Genomic DNA, 21,313 nt, shown 5'->3' on the forward strand with positions numbered 1-21,313 from the left:
GACATTTTTTTTTTCAGTTAGTGATCAAGTGGGTAGAGCCCAAGTCATTTTTGGTGACTTCATTCCTGCATTTTTAGGCCTGGTTCTATAAGACAGCAGTCTGAGCAAGCTATGTAAGACAAAGCAGTTAGCAGCACCCCTCCATGGCCTCTGCATCAGCTCCTGCCCCGAGGTTCCAGCCCTGCCTGATTTCCTGTCCTGACTTTCTCCGATGATGGACCATGATCTGGAAGTGTAATCTGAAAAAGCCCTTTCCTCCCCAGCTTTCTTTTATGTCATGGTGTTTCATCACAGCAATAGAACCCTATCCAAGGCAATGTGTTAGATTTCATTTTTGTGGTTGTACAATGTCAGGTGCACAGGACAGCAATTAAGTCAAGCTAGCAGTATTTTTTTTCTCAATCTGTTTTCTTAAAACCATAGATCCATTGACACATTCTCGTCTGACATGCTACATAATATGAGGCGTGAGTTCTCTACCCTCTGGTAAGTTTTTTTTTTTTATTCCAATGTTTGAAGTACCCATTTAGCTATCTATCTAGTCATGGAAGTATGTTTCACTTATTTTACAAAATTGTGTTTGTTTCTGTTTCTCTTTCAACTCAGCTGTCACACATATAATTAAGACTCTTATATGTGTTTAATAATAAGCTTCACAGAACAAGAACTAAGCAGTTATTGCTCTAATCTTAACCCTCTAAGCTAATTTTGACTTCCTCCCAGGATGCATCCAAGAGATACTTTTTGGACATATGCTGGTGGCTGAGTCCCCTACTTCCTCCTCTGACTCCTCCTCCCCTGACTGACAGGAAATCCATCTCTATTTTCTCCCCTGCTCAGCAATCGACTGTAAGCTATGTTATTGGCATAACAGGGGACAATTGAAAGCAGTGTTTACAATGATTCTCAGAACAAGGATTGCAAACAAATATTGGAGGTGTGGAAATCAGCATTTGAATTATACATCAACCTTATGGCTAAAGAAGTGTCTTACCCTGGGTGACCGTTCAAAAATTCCGTTAATTATTTGTTTTTATTTATTCTTCTCTCATACATTAAATCCCCAACCATAATTTCTTCTCTCATCCACTCCTCCCATTTCCTCTCTCCTACCTCCCTTCTCCCCCAGATCCACTCCTCTGTTTCCCTTTAGAAAAGAACAGGCCTCTCAGAGGTGTCAACAGAACAGGGTGTAACAAGTGACATCTACATGGACTGTAGTTGTGTTTCTCAAGGCTAGCTTCAGAGGTCTAGAACTAAAAAAAAAAAAAAAAAAAAAAAATTCAGCACCATGTTGGGGGAGGAGAATAAAGAGCAATGGTACAATCCCTGACTAACCCTTAAACTTTCTGACTCATGTTCTTTCATATTCCATTTGCCAGAGTAACTAAAATGACCATGGCTGGTGGAAGAAGCATGTATGATGCCCACGAGGCAGAATCATAGAATTCTTTTACAAATATGACAATGAATAGCTGAAAAGGAGTATAATCTACTACATGCATAAACATTTCAATATCAACTTCTTATTTCTCTATTGTATTCTGCATGCTAATTTGTAACTTCTAAGATATAAATCATGATAGGAAAACTAATTTTCTTGAGGAAGTGTATACCAAATACCTGGACTCCAATATGTACAAAAATATTTATCTGATTCTCACACTTCTTGTAAGGTTGATCAGTGATATCAAATGATTCTGACAACACTGGAAAATGTGTTGTGTAAGCAGAAAAATTGGATAATAAATAATGATGTAATTTTAATATTTAATATATCTAGAAAGTTTCTTTTTGTGAATTTTAAAAATTAATATTCTTCTTTCATACTTTACATCCTGACCATAATTTCTTCTTCTTCCCCTCCTCCCTAGCCTCTTTCACTCACCTGCCTTCTCCCCCAATCCATCCCTCCTCTTCCTCCCCACAAATTAAAAAAAAGCAGGCGTCCCAGGAATATCAACCTACCATGGCATAACCAGATGAGACCAACCCATCTCTTCACTTCAAGTCTTAGAGTCATTTTGATTTGTGTATCTCTTATGGATAAAGATGCTGAACATTTCTTTAAGTGCTCTAGATTTTATCTTGAATTTGCACCGTAACTTTATTTTAAAATTGGGGACACCCAACTTTGACCTCAGGCTTGCTGCTTTAATAGGAAACAGTAGACAGGATTATCCAATAAGCTCTGATTCTTGATCATTAAGTTTGTATATAGATGCTGTATGCATGTGTCTTTATTTTTGATGCCTTTCAAATCACAGACAAGATGATGGTATGTGATCAGTGGTGGGCTGTGCTTAGGCAGGGTGTCCTTTATCTGATGGGCAGTTGAGCCTATGTGACTAGTTGGTATTCTTGTACTCATAGTAAACAGTAAAAATAGAGAGGTATAAATTATAACAAGTCTTCAGATCATATTTTAAAGCCATCATCTTACAAATAACTGTATACAAAAAATTCACATTTCTCTTGGGAGACACTACAAGAAACAAGAACAAACTCAGGCCTGTGGCTGCACTCTTAGGTCTCATCTGAGGCTGCTGCGGAGACACACGTGTGGAGTACTTGGCAGTGCTCAGTAGCCTGGGATGTCTGCCTTGTTCAGATTGAACCTTAGAGAGCAGGACCTGGCAGGTGTTGAATGAACGGTTCTGAATACAGATGCAGTCTCACAGCTTTCAATGTAACACTCAGGTGATTCATCAGAAAAATGGAATTGTGGGGACTTTGTGTAACCAACATCTGTTCTCATACAGAGAGAAGTGCCTCCAGGAAGGGCTCAGCTTCTTCTGCATATGTAACCCTGAGATAGGACTCAAGAGCTGGAAAGCCATCTTAACAAGCCACCAATGAACAACCTTTTTTTCGGCAGCAGAGCTGCCTCCTTTGCTCAAGCCAGGTGCAATGTCCTCAATAGCCTAGTTATGACTTATCATTTTGTCTGGTGTTCCATGCATATAAAGCTGGGACTCTTCCTAAGTCTAGGAAAAATGATTTTAGTGGCAATTTCTTTTGAGCTAACTAAATCACATTAAAAAAAATCTGCAGTCAATCTCAGTAGTGTGAGGACTGGTATAAGAAAAGACTTGATCTGGGTGTGGTGGTGCATGCCTGTGATACCAGCACTCGAGAGGCAGAGGCAAGTGGATTGCTGTCAGTTCTAGGTCAGCTTGATCTACAAAGTGAGTCCAGCACAGTCAAGGCTAACACAGAGAGATCCTGTCTCGAAAAACAAAACAAAACAAAACAAAACAAAAAGCCAGAACAAAACAAAACAAAACCCAACCCCCCAAAAAAAAACCAAAGCATAAAAAAAAAATCTTAAGCTATCTTTAAGCCAAAATTTAGATTATATTTTACTGCCCCATGTTAGAGATTAGAAATTACTTTGGAACTGTATTTCTTGGATCTCAGATAAGTAATCTAATTAAATTTGAACACAATAACAGAGAACAATCACTGTTAATAACACACAGATTTAAAAAAAAAAGACTTCTCTTGACTGAAGCTCTAAGGAATATAACAAAATTATTGTAAAGGGATCAAAATATATGTTGTAAGAGTGATAAAAATTAAACATATTGCTAAGATAAATAAGCAATAAAAATTATGGTCAGCAATAATTGAAGCTATATAAAGAAGACATATTGACATGTAAAAAGTCAAATATTTCATGTACAGAGACTATGACTATGTAAAGCTAAATTACACATTCTCAAAATAATTCTCCATGCTCATCAAAAATATCAATTGGAGTGTCTGTGGAGAATTAACCCAGTGGTTAAGAGCACTGTCCAGAACAAACAAATGAACAAACAAACAAATGAAACAAAACAAAAAAACCAACCAACCAAACCAAACCAAACCAAACAAAACAAAAATAGAGGACTCAGGTTTGATCCCTACATCCACGTGGTGCGTCACATTAGTCCATTGTGGATACCAGGCACACGTGTGGTATACATACATTCATACAGACAGGCAAAAACACTTATACACATAAAATAAATCTTTAGAAAATGAATTGGTTCAGAGTTCTGGAGATATGGCCAATAGAGCTAATTAACTGATGACAATTTATAATCCTTGTACCTGAACCTTATTTATTAATCATGTTAATACACAGTTAATACAGTTGAATGTTTAAACAGTAGCATTATTTTGATGAATTTCTCAATCATTGCCATCACAAGTTACCATTCAATATACTTTGGAAAATGTCAGAGCTATATACACCAGGGACTGGATCAGTTGTCTCTTATTGGTTACAACAACCACAAAGGATTAGGCTGGAGCCCAGTGTTACAGTCAGTGCTTGCCTAGCATGCACAATACCCCATGTCTGATCGCAAGCACTCTAAACACTAAACTGATCAACTAACCACCACTCAAAATATGTTAACATCTTCAGTGCCTCCACCCCTACATCTCAGAAGGTTGTCTAGATAACTTCTTTACGCTTGGGATGTATAGGTCAGTCAGATGGCTCTTGTGTACATACCTCAACATAGCAAAGGCAATCAATATACAGCAAGCCTATAGCCAGCATCAAACTAAATGGAGAGAAACTTATATCAATTCCACTGAAATCAGGGACAAGACAAGGCTTCCTACTCTCTACAAATCTCTACAATATAGTATGTGAGTCCTATCTAGAGCAATAAGACAACTAAAGGAGATACAAATTGGAAACGAAGAAGTCAAAGTGTCACTATTTGAAGATGATATGATAGTACATATATATATATCTGACTCCAGGGAACTCCTGTGACTCATAAGCACCTCCAGCAAAGTAGCTTGATACAAAATTAACTCAAAAAGTGCAATAGCCCTCCTATATACAAAAGACAAACAAGCTGAGAAAGAAATTAAGGAAATAATACCTTTAACAATAGCCACAAAACCGTAAAGTATTTGGTGCAACTCCAAGCAAGGAAGTGAAAGATTTCTATGAAATCAAAAACTTCAAGTCTCCAAAGTAAGACACTAAAGAAGATATCAGAAGATGGAAAGATGTATGCCCACCATACAATCCCCTGTTAGGTAGCTTATCTTTTTATTTAGAAATCAATGCTCATTAAAAGATGTTGGGGTGCTCTTAGAGGTTAATGATGGGATGGGAGACGTGAGGAGGTTCCCAGAGGTGGGTCTTCTTCAGGTACTAAGGTAACTGGGAGAAACTCAGAACCCTCATGCTATCTTGGAAAGTTTTATAGAAGAATCCTTCTACTCTGGAGTTCTTTCTCTCTTAAATTCAGAAAGAAATCTGTTCCCTTCCACTTCAAGAAACTTCATGAAATTTCTATGTACTTTCTAAACCTTTTCCAGTTCACTCATGTGACTTATAAAACAAAGACTGTAAGAAGTATTTCTGTGTTTTTGGACTTTGGTTCCAGTAGTCTCACATATGAATAATCTTTGTAAGGAAAGTGGGAACTTCGCTTTGTTGTAAGGCCTGGAGGTGGAAGTCTCTGAGGAGAGCCATGAATTATTGCGTTATAATAGGCCTCTCTTGAGTTTTATATGGTATATGGCTGTCCCTTTGCTCCACATCTCAGTACCATTACAGGCTTTTGGCCTTTAGGAAATCTAGGGCAAATGAAATTGCACCGTGGGCTTTCCTACTTCTTCTTGGACTCAGTTTTCTGGGATTCTTTCAGGCATTTACCAGCAAACTGTCCACTTTCTCTGTTTGATTGTTTTGTATTCATTTTCTCTTCTTTTATTCCTCCAAGTAATTGTGGGTTTATGTCTGAAAAAATCCTTTATTGTTGCTTCCATGGCATTTTGTAAGAAGGAAAAAGTGAACTGATATATTCAGTTCCCATCCTTTCTTTGTCTCATTATATTTATGCATTTTCAACCAGTTCAATTGAACATTTAAATTCTGTTTCCTCTCTTCAAACCGCAAACTTCAAACCTGAGCTACTGAGAAATAACAAAAGAAATCTTCTCTTAACGTATTTGTTATGCAAATGTTTTTTGTGCCAATACAAGTCATTAATCATTTCAAAGTTGATGTGTCTCCAATTGTTAGGGCTTTTCAATAATCACTTTATAAAACATTAAATGTCCTTCCAGGGGCTTGCTGGTCTTAACCAGGGGACATTTCCTCTGTCCCTGAAGAAAACTGATGGTCTCATAGATCCCGTGGTGCTAAAGACATGTCATAGCCTGTTCTGTAAGGCAGTGAGTGCAGGATCAGAGGATGTATTCAAAGAAACACCAGCTCTCAGGACTTCTAAGGCTTTAAAATATGTTAAGATAATATAAAATTAAAATGGCTTTCATTACCTATGCATTTTTGTGTCTGTGAGTTGGGAGAAAATTTCTCTCAATTTTGCATTCTTAAATAAGAATTATATTGTGCCTTGATTTTCTTTTTTTGGTGGATTTGGAAATTTTACTGGTGTTAGACTCCTGATTTTATGAGGGTCTCATTTCTGCTATCATCTAATGAATGCTTAGTTCCTGAGTAGATCTTATAGGAAGAGTAAAGAAAAGAAGGAAGGAAAAGGAACAGAGGTTATCAGGGGCCCTTCTCAAATCCTACTCTGAGGCCCTGAAACAAAGCTTAGGCTTAAATAGAGAGTAAAGGTCTGGCTAACTGCACTGCCCTGGACAAAGTGCGGTCCTGTCACCATTAGCATCTACTTTCAGTCTCCCGTGCAAGGAGGTCTGAAAAGTCAGAACTCTGCAAAGTCCCTTTCCAAAAGCAAGGTCTCTTCTGGGCAGACTGGAGCCCAGGCTTTTCCTTTCCAAACATGAGATGTCAGAAATTAGAAATGAGAAAAATTCCAATTACTTGGAGACCAGTGTTTCTGAGGTCTGTCATTCAAAAAGAGGGACACAAGTGTCTCTTTAGAATCTCTCCATTCATGCCAGGATGGTCAGAAGACTGACTTGAATAAGCTAAGCCATGGAATTCCCCTAATATATTGCCTTATTTTCATGTTTATTCTGTTGTGTTCATATAAAATTTTCCCTTGTCAAGTTCTAATTAAGGATATGTTATTTATTTTGAATTATTCATAATAAAATTTAAATATAAATATCACTTATGGATGTTCTCTAAAGTAGCGAGCTTGGTCAAATTGGTCAGACTTTTAGGGATGCTTTTCTTTCGCCTTCCCTGTTGCAGCTCTTTTCTATTCCATGGTTCAAATGTGGAAATTGTATGACTTTTCTATGTACATCTGACTGATTTTGATGATGATAATGATGATGATGATGACTGTGATAATATTATTAAATAAAGCTGCTGTAAAATTTTCTTCCATTTTAACTCCACTTTTCTAACTGTAGTACCTTCAACCCAAATATGGGCTATTGAAGAATGTGCTGACCCCATGACTCCATTGCTACGCATTTCTTACATTCGAGAAGGAAATCCAAGATGGTTCATCTGGTAAAGTGCATTTCCTGGCTGGTTTTATGCCAACTTGACACAAGCTAAAGTCAGCTGAGAGGAGTGAACCTCAATTAAGAAAATGCCTCCATAAGATCAGGCTGAAAGCAAGCCTGTAGGGTACTTTGTAACCAGTGATTGATGGAGAAGGACTCAGCCCTTTGTGGGTGGCCCCATCCCTGGGCTGGTGGTCCTGGGTTCTATAAGAAAGCAGACTGAGCAAGCCATGATGAGCAAGTCAGTAAGCAGCGCTCCTCCATGATTCCTGCATCAGCTCCTGGTTCCAGGTCCCTACTCCCTTTGAATCCCTGCCCTGAGTTTCTGAGATGATGAACAATGATATGGAAGTATACGCCGAATAAACTTCCTTCTCCCTTTGCTTTTTGGTCCTGGCATTTAAGTGCAGCCATAGAAACCATAACTAAGCAGCGAGTATATACATTTATGACTGCAGGTGACTAGGGAAGTCAGATGTGAGCAGCCTACCGCCAGGAGGGTGAGGTATACCTGGGGGGTGCTGGAAACGGAAACTGAGTCCTCTGGAAAAGCAACAACTGCACCTAACCCTGGAGCCATCTCTGCTCTGCACATTAGTTTTTGAGATAGGGTTTCTCACTTAAGCTGGAGCTCACTGATTGAGCTAAGATAACTGGCCAATAAGCTTCTAAGGAGCCAGCAGCCCCCACAGCCCCACCCCCATTGACAATGCTGAGACTCAAACACATGAAACATGGCAGCTTTCTTGGTGTGTGCTGGGGGTCTGAACTGAGGTCTTTATCCTTCTCAGTATGCACTCTTAAAACTCAGTAGGTAAAAATTGTAATAAAATATAGATTTAAAAAGAAATATTGAGAGACATTCACCAAAGAAGAAATGCATGTGGAAAATAAGCACATGTAAAGATGGTAAACATCACTAACCATTAGAGAAATAAAAATTATCACCATGTTGAGATATCACCGTAAGACTGTCATAAAGATGGCTACTGGGAGTCCTGCTCAGTGGTAGGGTCCTTGCTTCCCACGTGTGAGTCCCTGCCTTTGAGTCGCAGCACCAGAGTTACTCAAATAACGAACATACCAAATGTGAGCTTCCATGTAGAAAAAATGGACTTCTCGTAGGTTGCTAGTGAGCCTTTAAGATGACACAGTGTTCTAGAAATAAATACAGCTGTTTCACAGGGAAAAGAAAACCCGTGAATACCCCAAATCTCAGCCAATGGACTGCTGAGCATTTCTCTGTGCAAAATTAAAAGCCTTTTCTTTAAAAAAGAATCAGACACACTATTGTTCATGGCAGCATTCGTTCTGTAATAACCTCCGTTTAGGAACAATCAAATTGTCCCTCAACAAACGAATAAAGTGCAGTACAACCACACTAGGAAATGATGCTTAGCATAACAAGGGAACGAGCTTTGGATTCAGTAAACAGTCTGGCTAGTTCCCAAGAGCACAATGCTACAAGGAAAGAGCCAACCTCAAGAGGGCCTGGGTGCTGTAAGACATCAGGATGAGCAAGCTGGTAGGCAGCATTGCTCCATGGCTTCCGCTTAGTTTCCTGCCTCGACTTCCCTTCATGACGGACTGTGATTGGGAGGACATATTAGGTGACGTAAGCTCTCTCCTCCCCAGGTTGCTTCTGAACATGGTGTTTTATCACAGAAATAGAAAGCCTAAGTAAGAGAATGGATTTTCATGTGTTGACATCTAGAAATGCTGCAGTTACCATCTTAGGAGGAATAGCCCTAGGACATAAATGCGTGATTAAATTCAAGAGACAATAAAACCAGGAAATGGGCTGAAGAGTGTCATCATAATATTTTAATTATAAGCAATTTTTTATTCTTGCATTATATTATTTTGAAGGTTTTGTTTAATTTTATTTTGTGTGTATGCATATGCACATCCACATACTTTAAGTTCCAGAGGAATTGAATTCTCTTGTAGGTGACATTATAGATACCTGTGAACTGTCTGAAGTGGATGCTTAGAACTGAACTCAGGGTCCTGGCAAAAGCAGTGTAGGCTTTTAATCATAAAACCATCTAGGCCCTGTATTAGAGTCTGCGATGTTGAACCACAATATTTTCATTTTGATGCTATCTCTTCCTTTGTAAAAGAAAATTTAAATGTGTGTATATGTCTTTATGTATGTATATATATACCTTCACATGTCTCTCTCTGTCTTCCTGTCTCTGTCTCCCTCTCTCTGTGTGTCTCTGTCTGTCTCTCACTGTCTCTCTCTGTCTCTGTCTCTCTGGCTCTCTGGCTCTGTCTCTCTGTCTCTGTCTGTCTGTCTGTCTGTCTGTCTGTCTCTGTATGTGTGTGTGTGTGTGTGTGTGTGTGTGTGTGTGTGTGTACATGGAAAGCAGAGAGGATTTCAGATCTCCTGGAGCTGGAGTTATAGGATATTGTAAACCACTGGGCATGAGTGCTGTGGCTCAAACTCTGGTCCTTTGCAAGTGCAGCAGATACTGTTAGTTTCTGAGTCATTGCTCCATTCCCTGATGACCATTTGTCTTCGAGTTTCTATTGCTGAGATCAAACAACATGATCAAAAGCAAGTTGGGGAGGAAAAGTTTATTCAGTCCACTCTTTCACAGCACAGCTCGTGACTGAAGGAAGTCAGGACACAAATTCAAACAGGATGGGATCCTGGAGGCAGGAGATGATATAGAAACCATGGAGCAGGGCTGATTACTGCCTTCCTTCCCTGGATTGCTCAGCTTGCTTTCTTATAGAACCCAGGACCACCGGCCCAGGGATGGCACCACCCACAATGGACTGGGTCCTCCTGCATTAATCACTAATGAGAAAATGCCTTACAGCTAGGTTTCATGGAGGCATTTCCTCAACTGAGACACCTTTCTCTCTGATGACTCTAGCTTGTGTGAAGCTAGCATAAAACAAGTCAGTATGCCATCTCTTTTTAATTTATCACTCATATTAATTTTTGTTTCAGTTTAATTAATTTACTGGGTTTTTTTTCTATTTTCTTTTTCTTACCTTTCCATATGTTTTGCCTTTTATACATTTGGAATATGTTTTCACATAGGTCTAGGAAATAGTTCCCAAATTTGAAGTGATCAGCCAAAATATGCCCTCAGAAACTATCTTCTTTGAATTGTTCTACTAATAGTTTCTGTATAGGAATAGATTTATTTTGTTCAGTCTATTGTATGGAAACCTCTGCTTCTTAGCTAAAATTTGATGCAGCAAGAGGCAGATACTGGAGACTATATATATGAAATAAGGTGAAAAAAACCAAAAGTGGCAATAAACATCCTTTGAACATGAGTCTTTATAGCTAATATTGCTCAGCTTCCTACATGAGGATTCTGTGGGATGATTGCTCATGGCCCATCATTCCTGAACATTCCTGAAGACGTTTCAGCCTCAGGACCAACCATGATGCACTTTGCTATGGAGTGTCTCTTCTCCATGGGATGCTGCTGCACTGAGCATCCAATGGAGACCATTAGAAGATAAATGAGAGTGACTTGAGCCATGAATGTGGTGATTTAGGAACTTCAAAGTGGGCCTGTTCAAGGAAGAAGTCTGACAGCTCCTTGCTCTTGAGTTTGGAAGGAAAGAAAGTCAAGTTCTTAGTGTTAGTGAGTTTCCCACACAGGGCCTGATGCCATGTCCTGTGAAGAAGTTTGATACCTTGTGATAGCCACTTTCCCATTGCTGTACTTACTTTCTAAGGATGACTTATAAGAAGAACCAGTTATTTTAATTTTCAGTTTTGGGTATTTCATTTTGCCCATGCATCATGCCCATGATCAAATGGGCATGTGAATAGGAGGCGTCATATTGGGAAGAGTGATGGAGCAAAGCTGCCCATCCTATGGCAGGCAGGGAGCAAGCACAAAAGAACAAAAGAGGAAAGGCAGGGATCTCATTGTCTACTCAAGGGCATGCTCTGTTGACTACCCTTTCCCCTGAGTTCCACTTACAGATGTGCTTCCACTTTTCAACAAAAGCACACTGAGCCCAACCCTCTCCTCAAGGGCCTTTAGAGGATCCTTATCCCAACTACCGTGTGCCTCTGTTTTACTTTTACTATGCTTACTACGTTCCACTATGTTCAAAGGGCTCAAAATCTACTCCTTGATTCAAGAAAGCAGCTAGAAGTCAATTGAGTCATTTCGGACATCCAGATGGGTTTGTGACACGCTGCAGGCCAGATCCAGGATCCTGTGTGTGCTCGTTAAGCGCTCTTCCACTGGGCAGCAACCCAGCATTTCGATGAGTATCTGGTCTTCCACTGGGCAACAGCCCAGCATTTCGATGAGTATCTTGAAGTTAAGGAGTATTTATCTTTGTACCGGAGAGAATTCGCAATTTGCTATGGTTTCGTGAGCATTAGAATCTAGCTGGGAGGATACAACACAAATCAGTTGCTACATTTGCTGTGAAAAAAGAGATGACTAAGCCTTTTACAAGGTGCTGTGGGAGAAGGACTTCTGTATACACCCTGCCAGGATTACAACAAAAACCCAAAGACGCATAAAGCAAGGGAGAGTTTAAAAATCTGCACCTTTTTACACAGTTTTCTTTAAACTTGATTTATTGCTTTATGCATCACAGTTCACCATCTTTTCCCCTGTTTTATTATACTTATTTTACATTTTTTCATAAGCCCACATCTAACTCTAATGTAAAGGTTGTGGAAATATGATACGTACTACTAAGTACCGTATTATGACTGTGATTACATTGTTTTGTTTTTTCTGGAATTGCCTGTCTCCCTGTAGATAGCTTGCAACCTTTGCTCCCTACCTGCCTTCCCTCCCCCACTTCTTCCTTTCTTCCCTCCTAATTGACAATGAGATTTTAGCTGTTTTGTTTGTTTTTTTTTTTTTCCCAGAGACTTCCCTTCCCTTCTCTTGAGCACATGCTGGCATCTGTTTGATTTCTGTTAAGAGTGGCTGAATGCTACTACAGGAACTTCTAACCTGTGCCTGTACTAACTGACCAGGGATGCCAAGTGGTACCAACATTACATGGGGGGGTGTGCTATTTTGCTTTCAGGGTGGTCCTTTCCTTATCCCATTGTGATTAATCTGAGTTTTCACTCTTTCTGCTTTCCATGTCTTTCATCATCCAATTCAGGGCCTCTCAAGTTCCTTTATTCCACAGGTTATAATGCCTGTGTCTTCCCAATTAGGCTCAGCTCCTTGAGGTGAAATTGGGTAACCTCAGGAAAAATTATCCCTTCATATTTTCATCACGTACATGATACACAACTTCAATTCTAGAGTTTGCCCCAGAATGATTTGAGTAAACAGCTTTTAAGTGTAGAGTGAAGGTAAACTCTTTACGTCATCTTCCTGCAAGGCCCCTGGGAAAGTAGCTGCCTTTGTCAGAATGAATTTTAAGATGGCTTTCCATTCTCCTGCCTCTAGTGAGTCTGTTTCTTTCCTGGAGAGTAGGCAGGAACTGTTAGCATGATTAGCATGATTGGCCAATACTCCGATGAAGAGGCTGTGCAGCATAGCAAAGGTAACGAGTTGTGCAGAAGGAAATAATGGGTTCCAATGAGTTGACACGGAGTTAATAAAATGGGACATTTTTTTCTGTGATGGACTGGTTCAAGCAGATAAATCTTTAGAAGAGGTAGAAACAATCAAACTGAGAGTCCTTCCATTAGGTTTGAGAAATTAATATCCTTTTGGGAAAGGGTGATAGAGCTACGACTAATGGGCTCTTCTACAAGCAGGGAGAGCTTCTGATGATGAATCCTGAGGAGGGAGAGGTCTCAAACCTGTAGGTACAAGGAGCTGGAGTCTGTCACCAAGCAGCATGCACACTGAAGGGGACTCTGGGTTCCTGATGAAAGTACAGCCTGGCAGATGCCTTGATTTCGGCCTCCGGAGAGGGAGCAGAGACTTCAGTTACACTCTTGCCACACACCTGAGCTACAGAAAGATCACAGATGAATGTGCTTTTCAGCAACAAGAGTGAGAGGAGCTTGATAGAGACAGTTCTTTATATTTTAAACTAATAGACTATATTTTTCATCCCATTCTAGTGATTAAAAAAACAAAACAAAACAAAAAAACAAGCCCATAAACATGTAGTTACATTCCCTGGAGATGTGTTCAGAAAGTTTACTGAAGATGCTGTGCTATGTTTTCTTTTGTACAATTTTCCAGTTGTTCTTAATATTTCATGTTATGTTTTGCTCTTAAAATTTTTAAAATATTTGACCAACAACTTGGATTAACAGTTAAACTTGCTAAACTGGCTATAAATTAGAGATTTCTGTCCTGGAATGTAATACAAAAACTTGGCACAGCCTTACCAGATGACTTACTCTCTTTTTGCCTTTGTTTCATTCCTTTGATATTCTTTAATAGTACATGTTTATTTCAAGCCTTTTCTTTAGCCATTTGATGTTTAGAAAGGGCTCTAGCAAGGATAATACTTTATGAAGTTATGAAATACAGAAAGACGTTACACTACTCCATCAGCTCTGAATTCTGGATTGTCTAAAAAAGTCACAGGAGTTCACTTATACCTCCATAGCACTTGAACATGAGTGGACATCCAATACCATGTATGACAGAGCTAGTAATCAGAACAGTGGCTTCAGCATCCCAGCACTCAGAGAAATAATTGAGTAAGCTGCAATAGAAATCTAGCAGAGTATATACATAAAGCAATTCTAAGAGACAATAATAGCCTAAGAATATCTCAATCCAGTTACATTTGGAATAAGTTCACTTTCACCTCCCATCAGTCTTTCTCGTCACTCTTATGGTCCTGTGAAGTGGATAGAGCAACTGGAATTGTATACCCAAGTGAATTGAAGTAGAAAAACAAAGCTGGTCCTGAGCCATGTCCATATGTCACTTCCTTCCTAAGAGAAGTAAATCCCATTGGCTTCTGGGGTCTGCTAAGCAATTTGAAAGCTCTGTGGCAGGTAAGGAGCCTAAATTAGAAACAGAACTCCTCACGTTATTCATCACCACAGAATTGGGCCTCCCTGTTGGGAGAAGCCTTGGGGAATCTAAGCAGTGGAAGCCTCAGAATAAAGCCATAGATCAAAGGATAAACACATTCATACTCATGAATACTTTTAAGTAATCCATAAAACAGTCTTTTATAACATGCGTGGTGCTTAATTTGAACATCCTGTTTTTAAAACTATAAAAGATTGGTGGAGTAAATGTGATAAGAATGTTGGTAGCTAAACTTAAAAATACAAGAAGAGCTATACTAGGAAGCAACAGGTAGTGATTTAAGTATTTTTTTTTTCTGAGACAGAAAGCAGAAATTATAAAATAATTAGAAACTATAAATTTGAAATAATGGGAGCATAGATCACCAACAAATCTTAATTTATAAGCTATTGTATGCTATTTTTAAATTTATTATGAAATTATAATTCAAAGTGGAGGGAAAAGATGATGTTTTCAATATTTAACTCACTTGTAAATTCATTCACTTATCAAAAAAAATCCAGTTTCCTATTCATGTAGCAGGTATTCTGCCATATTGTTGATTCTGCAAAAACTCTCATGTTCTGAGTGTGAGTCTTCTTTATAACATGGACAATGACATAGTTCTCATAATAGATAAAATGCCATATATATATATATATATATATATGTAATTTCACACTCATGCAACAGTACATTTTGGGAACATCTGAAGATGCAATTTACAGAAGTGGCATTGTATGCATCATTAGCACCACTATCTCAAAAGAATTTAAAGTATCTTACAGGCTAGAAAAGAATGAATTCTGGTTGTAGACTTCCCTTAGATTATTTTCCCTAAGGATATTTACCTAAATAATATTTAGTATTTTGAATTTAAGAATAATATTTAGCACTTCTGTATTTTTCTACCACTTTTTCTTACATTCAGTGAAGTTCCATTTTATTTATTCACTTTACATCATGATTGTAGCCACCCCCTCACCTGATCTTGGTCACACCCTCCCTCCTTTCTCTCTCTCTCCCCTCTTCTATCCTCAGAGAAGGGGAGCCCTACCCCTTCTACCAACCCATACTAGTTCATCAAGTCAAATCAGGACTGAGCACATCCTGTCCTCTTCCCCTGTGGCCTGGTAAGGCAGTCCCACTAGAGAGAAGCGATTTAAAAAAAAAAAAAACAGGTAACAGAGTCCATGTAAGAGACAACCCCTGCTACCCTTACTGGGGAACCCACATGAAGGCTGAGCTGCCTATCAGTTACATCTGGGTAAAGGACCTACTTCTAGTCCATGCATGATCCTTGGTTGGTGCTTCAGTCTCCACAAGCCACTCCGGGCCCTAGTTAGTTGGCTTTCTGTTGGTCTTCTTGTTGAGTTCCTGTCAACTCCAGGTCCTTCCGTCTTTCCCTCAACTTTTCCACAAGACTTTTTACACTTTGCCCAATGTTTGCTTTCGAGTCTCAGCCTCTGTTTTGAACTGCTGCTGATAGAGCCTCTCAGAAGACAGTTATGCTAGACTCCTATCTGTGAGCATAGAAGGATATCATTAATAGTGTCAGGGGTTGGCTCTCTCCCATTGGGTGGGTCTCAGGTTGGACCAGGCATTGGCTGGACATTCCTTAAACCTCTGCTCTCTCTGTTCTTTATCTTTATCCCTGCACATCTTGTAGGCAGGGTAAATTTTTGGTCCAAGTATTTATGGGTGAGTTGGTGTTCCCCTCCCTCCACTAGGAGTCCTGTCTAGTTAGAGGGTGTCCTCTTCAGTCTCCATGACCCCTCCTATTATGCATCTCAGCTGGAGTAACCCCCATATAGTCGCAGAAGCCTACCCTCTCTAAGGTCTCCAGCGTGTTATAGGTGCCTCTGCCCACAGTGTCTCTTCTCTCTGCTGGCCCTCTCTACTCCTGTTCCCACTCTCCGCAGGTCTAATCTTTACCCTCATTTCTGTACTCCTCTCCCACTCTGTTCCCTCTCTTCAACCATTTAGGCTATCTATTCCATTTCCCCTCCTGACTGAAATTTACACATCCTCCCTTGGGTACTCCTTGTTATCGTCTTTGGGTCTGTTAATTGAAGTATATTCATGCTGTAGTGTATGGCTAAATCCACTTATGAGTGAGTACATACCATGTGTATCTTTCTGGGTCTAGGTTACCTCACTCAGGATAATCTTTTCTAGTTCCATCCATTTGCCTACAAATTTCATGATGTCCTTGTTTTCAATAGGTGAGTAATAGTCAACTGTGTAAATGTACCAGAGTTTCTTTATCCATTCTTCAGCTGAGGGACATCTAGGCTGTTTCCAGATTCTGGCTATTATGAATAAAGCTGCTATTAACATAGTTGAGCAAGTGTCTTTGTTGTATGGTAATGTATCTTTTGCGTATATGCCCAGGAGTGCTGTAGCTGGGTCTTGAGATAAAGCTATTGCCAATTTTCTGAGAAACTGCCAGATTGATTTCCAAAGTGGTTGTACAAGTTTGTACTTCCACCAGCAATGGAAGAGTGTTCCCCTTTTGCCATATCCTCACCAGCATGTACCATCACTTGAGTTTTTGAGCTTAGCCATCCTGGTAGGTGTAAGGTGGAATCTGAGTCATTTTGGTTTGCATTATTCTGATGACTAATGACATTGAGCACTTCTTAAATTGTTTCTTGATCAATGGAGATTCCTCTGTTGAGAATTCTCTGTTTAGCTCTGTCCTCCACTTTTAAATAGATTATTTGGCTTGTTGGTGTTGAGTTTCTTCAGTTCTCTGTACATTTGGATATTAGCCTGTTGCCTGATGTAGGATTGATTAAAATCTTTTCCCAATCTTTAGGCTGCCATTTTGTCCTATTGATAGTGTCCTTTGCCTTACAGAAGGCTTTCACTTTTAAAAGGTCCCATTTATTAATTGTTGATTTTAGAGCCTGAGCTGTTGGTGTGCTGTTTAGGAAGTTGTCTCAATGAGTTCAAGGCTCTTTCCCACTTTCACTTAAGTTTTGTTCCAGTTGATAAATAAAGATCTATTTGCATTTTCCCACATGGATACAACCAATTAGACCAGAACCATTTGTTGAAGAGTCTGTCTTTTTTCCATTGTATGATTTTGGTTCTTCTGTCAAAAATCAAGTTTCTATAGGTGTGTGGTTTTATTTCTGGGTCTTTGATTGGATTCCATTGATCAACCAATTTATGTCTATGCCAGTACCATGCAGTTTTTATTACTATTTCTCTGTAGTATCACCTGAAGTGGGAAAAATAAAACTTGATTATGACAAAGTATAGATTAACTGATTTTTATGTCATTCTTTATATAGTTATGACTCCTGTCTTTTTCTGTTTTCCTTTCTTATTCCATCCATTCCTCCTTTGCTTTCTTCTCCCTCCCTTCTTTTTACTTCATCCATTCTTCTCATTTACTTGATTTTTATATAAAGGGAGAGAGAGAGATTTCTATATAAAGGGCAAAAGAGATGGTTCTTAGAGGACCTGAACTTGGTTCATAGAACTCATGTTGGGTAGCTCACAACTGCCTATGTTCAAGCACTAGGAGATCTGAAATCTTCTAGCCTTTTTAGGTACCTACCTGCACACAAACACACATAAATAATTAAAGATAAAGGCAATCTTTAAGATGCTATCACTCTTGCAAATAAAAAGTTTAGACATAAAATTAAGCTACATAGGCTGGGTGGTGGTGGCGCATGCCTTTAATCCTAGCACTCAGGAGCCAGAGGCAGGCAGATTTCTGTAAGTTCAAGGCCAGCATGGCCTACAAAGTGAGTATAGGACAGCCAAGGCTACACAGAGAAATCCTATCTCAAAAAACAACAACAACAACAAAAAATAGCTGAACTTTTTTTTTATTAATTTATTCTTGTTACATCTCAATGGTTATCCCATCCCTTGTATCCTCCCATTCTTCCCTCCCTCCCATTTTCCCCTTACTCCCCTCCCCTATGACTGTGCCTGAGGGGAATTTCCTCCCCCTTTATATGCTTGTAGGGTATCAAGTCTCTTCTTGGTAGCCTGCTATCCTTCCTCTGAGTGCCACCAGGTCTCCCCCTCCAGGGGGCATGGTCAAATATGACGCACCAGAGTATGTGTGAAAGTCATACCCCACTCTCCACTCAACTGTGGAGAATGTCCTGTCCATTGGCTAGATCTGGGTAGGGGTTTGAACTTTCTGGCCTGTATTGTCCTTGTCTGGAGCCACAGTTTGAGCGGGACCTCTGGGCCCAAATCTGCCTATCATAATGTTTTTCTTGTAGGTTTCTAGGACCCTCTGGATCCTTCTACTTTGCTATTCTCCCATGCTTCTCTCATCTAGAGTCCCAATAGGATGTCCTCCCAGTGACCCAGCTATTCCACTCCTTGGAATATACCCAGAAGATGCTCCAGCATACAACAAGAAACTTTGCTCAACCATGTTCATAGCAGCCTTATTCATAATAGCCAGAACATGGAAACAACCTAAGTGTCCCTCAGTAGAAGAATGGATAAAGAAACTGTGGTACATATACACTATGGAATACTACACAGCTATTAAAAACAAGGAATTCCTGAAATTTGTGGACAAATGGATTGAGCTAGAAATGATCATAATGAATGAGTTAACCCAGAAGCAGAAAGACTCACATGGTATATACTCACTTATATCTGCATACTAGCCCAAGGGGCATGTCCCATGAAAGCTTAACTTCTTTATCTTGATTTTTAGACCCAACAAGACAGGAAAAACACTTCAAACTAGATGAATGCAGATGGCCAAGTCACTATGAATGTAACATGTATAGAATTCATTATTCTCATGATTGTCACATGGTTTTCCCTACTGTATGTAGTTTGTTTTATACACGTGTAATAAAATAAAAGTATTAAAAAAACAAAAAATTAAGCCAAATAATAAGTTAAAAATATAACAAAAACATATGCAATATTTCTTTATCCAAAATACTACACAGCTGTTACTTGTTCAGTAGAGCAATCAAACTTCAGGCAACTCTGAGTTTAAAAATTAGGCAAATAAGTGGACAACAGCAGTGCAGAAGGAAGCTATAATTCCAAAGTATCTTGAGTCACAAGTTTCATTACCTTCCCATCAACTCAAGATTCTGAAAGCAACATTTCACATTGGTACTAAGACACTCTGAAGTATGTCTCTAACATCTTTATTCTGGGATAGATTATTTAGTATCATTCATTAACCTGTCAAACAGGTGTTTCTTTACCTTTAAGTGCATTTTTGTTTACAAGTAATCAGGTTAAATATTAAGCTGTTATATACTGTTTCTTCTGGTAATATCCAATAGTATCATCACTAACTGAAAGTAAGAAATATGGTCAGAAGAAATGGCCTAGCAGGTGGGCTTAGCGGCAGCTTTAATGCTTCACTGCTGTCGCTTATACTTCTGCTCTCTCTTTCTTAGACAGTGCATTCATTTTATGCAACCAAATAATCTGAAGTTCTTATCTTTTGTGGTAACCCAACACAAAACATTTTAAAGCAGATAGGGATAAGCTATAAAAATATATACATGGATACTACATAGTCCAAATAGAAATTGATTGTTGATCATTTGATGCTTTCAGAGAGTCAAAAATCACAGGTATGTTAGAGTTTAACTCATTGTAGCATTTACATTATAAAATTTGTGAAAAGCTCAAAACATATTTGGTGTTGATCTTTTTGATTATTTCATATGCTAACTACTTTTGTCTCTTTTAGTCAGACACTAATTGCATTTCTTGTTCAAAGTGTTTGTTTGTTTTCTTCCATGCTTTGGTCAGCATCTTGCATGCTCCTGAAGAATTCCTCTGTCAACTTACTTTCAGTGTCCTTCTTCCTGTACTGTGTGGGTTTTGTCAACTTGGCACAAACCTAGACATATTTGGGAAGAAAGAAACTTAACTGAGAAACTGTAGGCAAGTGTGGAAGGTATTTTCTTTTTTAAAATATATTTTATTAATTTATTCATATTACATCTCAATTGTTATCCCATCCCTTGTATCCTCCTATTTTCTTGATTAATGATTGATGTGGCATGGTCCAGTCCATGGTTGGTGGTTCCTCCGCAGTTGTGTTATCATGGATGATATAAGAAGGGAGGCTGAGCAAACGAGGAGGAGAAAGGCAATAAGCTGCATGCCTTAATTTCCTGCCCCAGCTTCCCTAACTTATGAAATGTGAACTGAGAGTCGTGAGAAGAAATAAACTCTTTCCTAGGTTGCTTTTGGTCATGGTGCTTTATCACAGCATTGGAAACCTAACTAAGACAGCTCCCATCTCTGCAGTCCCTCTGAGAACCATTCTGTCAGTCATCCTGACTACTAGCTTGCAAACCATGGCTGGCTGGATGTATGCCTGTCCAAATACCGGAAATAAAAGTTTGCATCAGAGTTGGAAATGAGAGGTTCTAGTTTGATCTAACATCTCTGTATAGCAGAAGTCATGATAATTTTGAAATTGTTAGTGCTATTTCTGCTACATGGAAGAAATGCAAGTCTGTGAAAATAACTGCTCAGGACAAGAGAGAAGAGAATGAGGAGGAGGAGGAGCAGCAGCAGCAGCAGCAGGAGGAGGAAGAAGGGGAGGAAGAGGAGGAGGAGGAGGAGGAGGAGGAGGAGGAGGAGGAGAATGGTTCTAATGAATGAGTATAGGAAGGTCAAAGTAACCTCAATGGCCTCAGAAGTTGGAAATGTTACACAGGGATGTGAAACTAATACATCCACGCTGTCACATGCCCTTTCCCATTTTCTTTACAATACAGAAAGGTAGGTTTCATGGCGGGTCTAACTTCACTCTTTTCCTAGGAAGAGCCATTCTTCCTTGGATAAGACACACGGTAATAACAGCACTGTCTAACGTCAGGCGTATTTCTGAAAAATATCTTCATTGTGACAAGTAATAAAATAAAATGTATAGATCAACTTAAAGGTGTGCAGAGAAAAGGAGAGCAAATTTC

The sequence above is a fragment of the Acomys minous genome (genome assembly GCF_964271855.1).
Source record: "Acomys minous genome assembly, chromosome: 12".
In the NCBI taxonomy this organism is placed as follows: domain Eukaryota; kingdom Metazoa; phylum Chordata; class Mammalia; order Rodentia; family Muridae; genus Acomys; species Acomys minous.